The 9,323-nt window shown below is 46.3% G+C and overlaps 2 pseudogenes; one reads left to right on the top strand and one right to left on the bottom strand.

The window, feature by feature from the left end:
• Positions 1–8,403: 8,403 nt before the first annotated feature.
• LOC135054365 (5S ribosomal RNA) lies at positions 8,404–8,522 on the bottom strand (annotated as a pseudogene).
• A 479-nt stretch (positions 8,523–9,001) lies between these two features.
• LOC135054372 (5S ribosomal RNA) lies at positions 9,002–9,120 on the top strand (annotated as a pseudogene).
• The last annotated feature ends 203 nt before the right edge of the window (positions 9,121–9,323 follow it).

Here is a 9,323-nt window from a genome sequence, read left to right as displayed (position 1 = left end):
TGATACATTGGACATATATCATCTTTATTGACTATTACTATCAGGGCTGCCATCAGAAATTGTGGGGCCCGGAACTGACTAAATAGAAAGAGCCCCTCCTCCCAAAAAGAAAGGTTCTGCTGCACCGCTCCACCTCTATGTGATGTCATACATTGTGACGTTACATATAGGTGGAACGTTGCGGACCTGCAGCAATGGTTCACAGAGAGCTGATGCACAGGGAAGGCTTGTTTTAAGAAGTCCTCCCTGCGCATCAGCCTGCTGTTGATTCACAGACTGGCGCAGCTGTACAGGTATTGGCGGTAGAAGCCAGGGGTGGGCCCCTTCTCTGTAAAGCCCCGGGACACCAGTCCCCACAGCCCCCCCCCCCCCCCCCCCCCCCCCCCCCCGATGGCTGCCCTGATTACTATCACCATTATTTCCATATTACTTTTTAGAAGCTGAATCTGGTAATTTTGCTAGTTATTTATAATTGTTAATGGTTTAATGTAATAAGGGTAAAATGAAATAGAGATATGTGTACACTTGTTGTATGTTGATTAAATGGTTAATTGAAAGGTTTATAATTCCCTATATACAGTGTATATATATATATATATAGGGATAGAAAATACTTTCAGTTGCAAATTGAGTCTAGTATGTCATGATTATTTGTGTGTGCTAAACACTTGTCTTAGACAACAGGAAACTAAGAAAACTAAAGTTAATATACTTTCATAAAAGGATGTTAATTACTGTGTCTGTAGATTTGGGGGTCCTTGTCTCTCTGTCATGATGTGAAAGAAGAGGTGAGTCCCTTTCATCATTTGAGAGTTTGTTCTTCAACCTTATGCGGTATTAGACATTGTAGCAGCATTAGAATAAAGTCGCAGACACAACTGCTGCAAGGAAAGCCACAACTGGTTCCAACTCAGAATCAGGCCCTATGATGGGGGATCCCACATCCTTTTAACATACCCCACCCACTCAATAGACCCCACCCCCATTAGGGTTGCTTCAAGAAAATTCCAGAGCTGGTTTTTCATCCCAATCAGCTCCTGGATATTACTGTATTCTCAGCTCTGGGTTTCACTATCCAATATTCCAATTTGTCTGTTAAAGGACTTCATTAACAATCTGAGAGGAAACCCTCATAAACGTAACACACAGATTTCCATAGTGAATTAGCTTAGCACTACTAAGCACAATACATCTTAAAACGGGTGTTTTCTGGTAAATAGCCACAACTTTTGTTTCATAACTGGACCCCTAAGTCAAATTCCAACAAACCAGAGTTTCTCAGTTCTATAAACTGTACATCCCCTAACTATGATCAGTTCCCAAGGCTGTTTAAAGCTACTATAAAGATAAGCCTACATATCCCAGAATGCTTATAGTGTGCTCACCACAAAAGTAAGTATGATCTAACACATGTAGCCCATCATCTTACCCCTATTTAGGTCCCTCACATAATGACTACTAAGGTCAGTGCAGTAAGCTATACTCAGAATGAATTCTTTGTTCTAAATAGTATTTGTTCAATAATATTATTATTATTATTATTTCTCTAACGTCCTAAGTGGATGCTGGGGACTCCATAAGGACCATGGGGATTAGCGGCTCCGCAGGAGACTGGGCACAACTACAAAGAAAGCTTTAGACTACTGGTGTGCACTGGCTCCTCCCACTAAGATCCTCCTCCAGACCTCAGTTAGATTTTTGTGCCCGGCCGAGCTGGATGCACACTAGGGGCTCTCCTGAGCACCTAGAAAGAAAGTATATTTAGGTTTTTTATTTTCAGTGAGATCTGCTGGCAACAGACTCACTGCAGCGAGGGACTAAGGGGAGAAGAAGCGAACCTACCTAACAGGTGGTAGGTTGGGCTTCTTAGGCTACTGGACACCATTAGCTCCAGAGGGATCGACCGCCGGACCCGACCTTGGTGTTCGTTCCCGGAGCCGCGCCGCCGGCCCCCTTACAGAGCCAGAAAGAAGGTCCGGAAAATCGGCGGCAGAAGACTTCAGTCTTCACGAAGGTAGCGCACAGCACTGCAGCTGTGCGCCATTGCTCCTCATGTACACCTCATACTTCGGTCACTGATGGGTGCAGGGCGCTGGGGGGGGCGCCCTGAGGGCAATAGATAACACCTTGGCTGGCAAACTATACATCATATATAGTCCCAGAGGCTATATAGATGTAAAATTACCCCTGCCAGTATCACAGAAAAAGCGGGAGAAAGTCCGCCGAAAAGGGGGCGGGGCTTCTCCCTCAGCACACTGGCGCCATTTTTCCCTCACAGTTCCGCTGGAAGGAAGCTCCCTGGCTCTCCCCTGCAGTCTGAGAGAAGGGTAAAAAAGAGAGGGGGGGCACTAAATTTAGGCGCAGTATACATACATATATATGTAATATATATAAAAAAGCAGCTATAGGGAAAACACTCATTGATAGTGGGATCCCAGTGTTATATAGCGCTCTGGTGTGTGCTGGCATACTCTCTCTCTGTCTCCCCAAAGGGCTTTGTGGGGTCCTGTCCTCTGTCAGAGCATTCCCTGTGTGTTTGCGGTGTGTCGGTACGGCTATGTCGACATGTTTGATGAGGAGGCTTATGTGGAGGCGGAGCAGATGCCTGTAAATGTGATGTCACCCCCTGCGGGGTCGACACCTGAGTGGATGGTGCTGTGGAAGGAATTACGTGATAGTGTCGACTCCTTACATAAAAGGTTTGATGACATACCTAATGTGGGACAGCCGGCTTCTCAGCCTGTGCCTGCCCAGGCGTCTCAAAAACCATCAGGGGCTCTAAAACGCCCGCTACCTCAGATGGTTGACACAGATGTCGACACGGATACTGACTCCAGTGTCGACGACGAAGAGACTAATGTAACTTCCAGTAGGGCCACACGTTACATGATTGAGGCAATGAAAAATGTGTTGCACATTTCTGATGTTACCCCCGGTACCACAAAAAAGGGTATAATGTTTGGAGAGAAAAAACTACCAGTAGCTTTTCCTCCATCTGAAGAGTTAAATGAAGTGTGTGAAGAAGCGTGGGCTTCCCCTGATAAAAAGATGGTAATTTCTAAGAGGTTACTAATGGCGTACCCTTTCCCGCCAGAGGATAGGTCACGCTGGGAAACATCCCCATGGGTGGATAAAGCGCTCACACGCTTGTCAAAAAAGGTGGCACTACCGTCTCCGGATACGGCCGCCCTGAAGGAATCTGCTGATAGAAAGCAGGAGGCTATCCTGAAATCTATATATACACACACAGGTGTGATACTGAGACCGGCTATAGCTTCAGCCTGGATGTGCAGCGCTGCTGCTGCGTGGTCAGATTCCCTGTCAGAAAATATAGATACCCTAGACAGGGACACTATTTTGCTGAACGTAGAGCATATAAAAGACGCACTTTTATACATGAGGGATGCACAGAGGGATATTTGCCGGCTGGCATCCAAAATTAGTGCAATGTCCATTTCTGCCAGGAGAGGGTTATGGACTCGGCAGTGGACAGGTGATGCAGATTCCAAACGACACATGGATAGGGGTGAGGAATTGTTCGGGGATGGTCTCTCGGACCTCGTTTCCACAGCAACAGCTGGGAAGTCTACATTTTTGCCCCATGTTCCCTCACAACCAAAGAAAGCACCGTATTATCAGGTACAGTCCTTTCGGCCCAATAGGGGCAAGCGGGTTAAAGGCGCGTCCTTTCTGCCCAGAGGCAGAGGTAGAGGAAAAAAGCTGCAGCATACAGCCAGTTCCCAGGAGCAAAAGTCCTCCCCCGCTTCCTCTAAGTCCACAGCATGACGCTGGGGCTCCACAGGCAGAGCCAGGTACGGTGGGGGCCCGTCTCAAGCATTTCAGCAAGCAGTGGGCTCGCTCACGGGTGGATCCCTGGATCCTTCAAATAGTATCTCAGGGGTACAAACTGGAATTCGAGACGTCTCCCCCCCGCCGTTTCCTCAAATCTGCCTTGCCAACCACTCCCTCAGGCAGGGAGGCAGTGTTACAGGCAATTCAAAAGCTGTATTCACAACAAGTGATAGTAAAGGTGCCCCTACTTCAACAAGGAAGGGGTTACTATTCCACAATGTTTGTGGTACCGAAACCGGACGGTTCGGTGAGACCCATTTTAAATTTGAAATCCTTGAACACATATATCAAAAAATTCAAGTTCAAGATGGAATCGCTCAGGGTGGTTATTGCGAGCCTGGACGAGGGAGATTACATGGTATCGCTGGACATCAAGGATGCTTACCTACATGTCCCCATTTACCATCCTCACCAGGAGTACCTCAGGTTTGTGGTACAAGATTGTCATTACCAATTCCAGACGTTGCCGTTCGGTCTCTCCACGGCTCCGAGGGTCTTTACCAAGGTAATGGCGGAAATGATGATACTCCTTCGAAGGAAGGGAGTTTTAATTATCCCGTACTTGGACGATCTCCTGATAAAGGCGAGGTCCAGAGAACAGTTATTGATAGGGGTAGCACTATCTCGGGAAGTGCTGCAACAGCACGGCTGGATTCTAAACATTCCAAAGTCACAGCTGGTCCCTACGACACGCCGGCTGTTCCTAGGGATGGTTCTGGACACAGAACAGAGAAAAGTGTTTCTCCCGGAGGAGAAGGCCAAGGAGCTGTCATCTCTAGTCAGAGGCCTCCTAAAACCAAAACAGGTGTCGGTGCATCACTGCACGCGGATCCTGGGAAAAATGGTAGCTTCCTGCGAAGCGATTCCATTCGGCAGGTTTCATGCAAGAACCTTTCAGTGGGACCTGTTGGACAAGTGGTCCGGATCGCATCTTCAGATGCATCGTCTGATAACCCTGTCTCCGAGGACAAGGGTGTCTCTGCTGTGGTGGCTGCAGAGTGCTCATCTTCAAGAGGGCCGCAGATTCGGCATACAGGACTGGGTCCTGGTGACCACGGATGCCAGCCTTCGAGGCTGGGGAGCAGTCACACAGGGAAGAAACTTCCAAGGACTATGGTCAAGTCAGGAGACTTCCCTGCACATAAATATTCTGGAACTAAGGGCCATTTACAATGCCCTAAGTCAGGCAAAACCCCTGCTTCAAAACCAGCCGGTACTGATCCAGTCAGACAACATCACGGCAGTCGCCCATGTAAATCGACAGGGCGGCACGAGAAGCAGGACGGCGATGGCAGAAGCCACAAGGATTCTCCGATGGGCGGAAAATCACGTGTTAGCACTGTCAGCAGTGGTCATTCCGGGAGTGGACAACTGGGAAGCAGACTTCCTCAGCAGGCACGACCTCCACCCGGGAGAGTGGGGACTTCATCCAGAAGTCTTTCAAATGATTGTAAACCGGTGGGAAAAACCACAGGTGGACATGATGGCGTCCCGCCTAAACAAAAATCTAGAAAAATATTGCGCCAGGTCAAGAGACCCGCAGGCGATAGCTGTGGACGCTCTGGTAACACCGTGGGTGTACCGATCGGTTTATGTGTTCCCTCCTCTTCCTCTCATACCAAAGGTACTGAGGATAATAAGGAGACGAGGAGTAAGAACTATACTCATTGTTCCGGATTGGCCAAGAAGAGCGTGGTATCCGGAACTTCAAGAAATGATGGCAGAGGACCCATGGCCTCTACCGCTCAGACAGGACCTGCTGCAGCAGGGGCCCTGTCTGTTCCAAGACTTACCGCGGCTGCGTTTGACGGCATGGCGGTTGAACACAGGATCCTGAAGGAAAAGGGCATTCCGGAGGAAGTCATTCCTACGCTGATAAAAGCTAGGAAAGAAGTAACCGCGAACCATTATCACCGCATATGGCGAAAATATGTTGCATGGTGTGAGGCCAGGAAGGCCCCAATGGAAGAATTTCAGCTGGGCCGGTTCCTGCACTTCCTACAGTCAGGGGTGACTATGGGCCTTAAATTGGGTTCCATTAAGGTCCAGATTTTGGCTTTATCGATTTTCTTCCAGAGAGAATTGGCTTCACTACCTGAAGTTCAGACTTTTGTTAAGGGAGTGCTGCATATTCAGCCCCCTTTTGTGCCTCCAATGGCACCTTGGGATCTCAACGTGGTGTTGGATTTCCTAAAGTCACATTGGTTTGAGCCACTGAAAACCGTGGATTTCAAATATCTCACGTGGAAAGTGGTCATGTTGTTGGCCTTGGCTTCGGCCAGGCGTGTTTCAGAATTGGCGGCTTTGTCATGTAAAAGTCCTTATCTGATTTTCCATATGGATAGGGCAGAATTGAGGACTCATCCCCAGTTTCTCCCCAAAGTGGTATCAGCTTTTCATCTGAACCAACCGATCGTGGTGCCTGCGGCTACAAATGACTTGGAGGCTTCCAAGTTGTTGAATGTAGTCAGGGCCCTAAAAATTTATGTTTCCAGGACAGCTGGAGTCAGAAAGACTGACTCGCTCTTTATCCTGTATGCGCCCAACAAGTTGGGTGCACCTGCTTCTAAGCAGACTATTGCTCGCTGGATCTGTAGTACGATTCAGCTTGCACATTCTGCGGCTGGACTGCCGCATCCTAAATCAGTAAAAGCCCATTCCACGAGGAAAGTGGGCTCTTCTTGGGCGGCTGCCCGAGGGGTCTCGGCTCTTCAACTTTGCCGAGCTGTTACTTGGTCAGGGGCAAACACGTTTGCTAAATTCTACAAATTTGATACCCTGGCTGAGGAGGACCTTGAGTTCTCTCATTCGGTGCTGCAGAGTCATCCGCACTCTCCCGCCCGTTTGGGAGCTTTGGTATAATCCCCATGGTCCTTACGGAGTCCCCAGCATCCACTTAGGACGTTAGAGAAAATAGGAATTTACTCACCGGTAATTCTATTTCTCATAGTCCGTAGTGGATGCTGGGCGCCCATCCCAAGTGCGGATTGTCTGCAATACTTGTATATAGTTATATAAAGGGTTATTGTTGAGCTATCTGTTGAGAGGCTCAGTTGTTATCATGCTGTTAACTGGGTATTGTATCACGAGTTATACGGTGTGATTGGTGTGGCTGGTATGAGTCTTACCCGGGATTCAAAATCCTTCCTAATTGTGTCAGCTCTTCCGGGCACAGTATCCTAACTGAGGTCTGGAGGAGGGTCTTAGTGGGAGGAGCCAGTGCACACCAGTAGTCTAAAGCTTTCTTTGTAGTTGTGCCCAGTCTCCTGCGGAGCCGCTAATCCCCATGGTCCTTACGGAGTCCCCAGCATCCACTACGGACTATGAGAAATAGAATTACCGGTGAGTAAATTCTTATTTATTATTATTATTATTATTATTAGAGTCACAACAGCTATATAAGGGCTACACTTTCTAAGGCCTTAAAAGGGGTTAACAAGAAAACATTAACTTTTCACCATCACATTTTCAAATCAGATTACATAAACCAAAATTATCGCAGTTTATCTCATGTTCCTTACACAAATCACATCATTATAAAGTGCAGCATTAACACATACGACATGAGATTAGGCACAAGGTTCAAAATTATTTGTGTTAGAAAGAATATTTGCAGGAACATATTGGGATATTAATTGTCCAAAATTAGTACTCAATAGCACATCTGTGGGAATATTGGGCCCGATTCAGACCTGATCGCTGTTGTGCGAATTTGCACAGTGGCCGATTATCAAACAACTGCGCATGCATATGCACCGCAATGCACAGGCGTGGCGCCAAACAGCAACAGAATGGTGCGAACATTTTGATTGCTAAGCGTATGGAAGGTGATTGACAGGAAGAGGATGTTTGTGGGTGGTCACTGGACATTTTTAGGGAGTGAAAGGACAAAGGATGACCGGGCACTGATTCGAATTGGATTGAGATTTATGTCTAGAAAACCAAATATGGACGATTGAAATTTGTGGAAAGAAAATTTATATCTTTCAATTGTAGTCCTAGTTGGTGGTGCGCCCAAAGCTAGAGAGTACAAGTACTAACCATGGGAGAGAAAGAAAGCTCTTGTGTGGGCGCACTCTTATGTATGGAAGAAAATTTCTTCAAAAATGTATAAAGGAAATATTTTTAAAACATCAGTTTAATATTCAAAATTAAAACGTTACCCAAATGTGATCCAAAATGTGAATAAAGAGGAAAAAAATGTTAAAATGTTCTGGTCTTTTTTTACACAAAAAGGTGATTAGAAAGGTTGTAGACACTTGATTGTCTAACACCCGTTTCTCCTGACCAGTACAGAAATTCTGTATTGATGGGACCAAGGAAGGATCAAAAAGTGTGTAGTAGTGTATCTTCAGAGAACCACTTAGGTTGGATCCATGTTATACACTTTGGTGGTCACCAGTTACTCCAAATATGCACGTATTTGTTATATATACATAAAAATTAGTTTGACAAGGCCTGACGCTGATTGACAGAACAAGGGAAAGAAAGAAGAGATTAGTGGTGATACTGCTGTTGGTGTTCACCTTTTAAATAAAGGGAGTAGTACCTACTCTACAACACCGGGTATTCCCAGGAAGTCTCCTCTCCAGGTACTGACCCAGCCCAACGCTGTTTGGCTTCCAAGATCGGACAAGATCGGGCATTAGCAGCGTGGTATGATAGTAGAGGAACTATATACCAATGAGAGTGCACCTATATAGGAGCAGTAGAAGATGTAGTTTTGAAAGGAAGATAAAGTGTAATATGTGGATCTGCTTTCCCCGTTAGGCAAGGTGCAACGCCCACCACAGAAAAAGTTGCAATAATATGTGGTGTCTCCATATAGGAGAATAGATGTCTGACTGACACATGATTTACAAAACTGCCTGACGTTTGAGATTTAATTAGGAGCTGTTTTTTCTCCTACAAGACTCACTGAATAAGTTACTATAAAAAAGGATACATTTTTTCTATAACCCCTTCTTTCTGACTTACTATCTTTCCGTGAACTCTCATCCACGATCCAGGGGGCACGACGCCAAATTTGTGGTGGGTGTTGCACCTTGCCTAACGGGGAAAGCAGATCCACATATTATACTCTATTTTCCTTTCAAAACTACATCTTCTACTGCTCCTATACAGGTGCACTCTCATTGGTATATAGTTCCTCTACTATCATACCACGCTGCTAATGCCCGATCTCGTCCGATCTTGGAAGCCAAACAGCATTGGGCTGGGTCAGTACCTGGAGAGGAGACTTCCTGGGAATACCCGGTGTTGTAGAGTAGGTACTACTCCCTTTATTTAAAAGGTGAACACCAACAGCAGTATCACCACTAATCTCTTCTTTCTTTCCCTTGTTCTGTCAATCAGCGTCAGGCCTTGTCAAACTAATTTTTATGTATTTATAACAAATACGTGCATATTCGGAGTAACTGGTGACCACCAAAGTGTATAACATGGTTCCAACCTAAGTGGTTCTCTGAAGA

Source organism: Pseudophryne corroboree, chromosome 2 (assembly GCF_028390025.1).
Source record: "Pseudophryne corroboree isolate aPseCor3 chromosome 2, aPseCor3.hap2, whole genome shotgun sequence".
Lineage (NCBI taxonomy): Eukaryota > Metazoa > Chordata > Amphibia > Anura > Myobatrachidae > Pseudophryne > Pseudophryne corroboree.
This window is presented reverse-complemented; position numbering and strand designations above follow the sequence as displayed.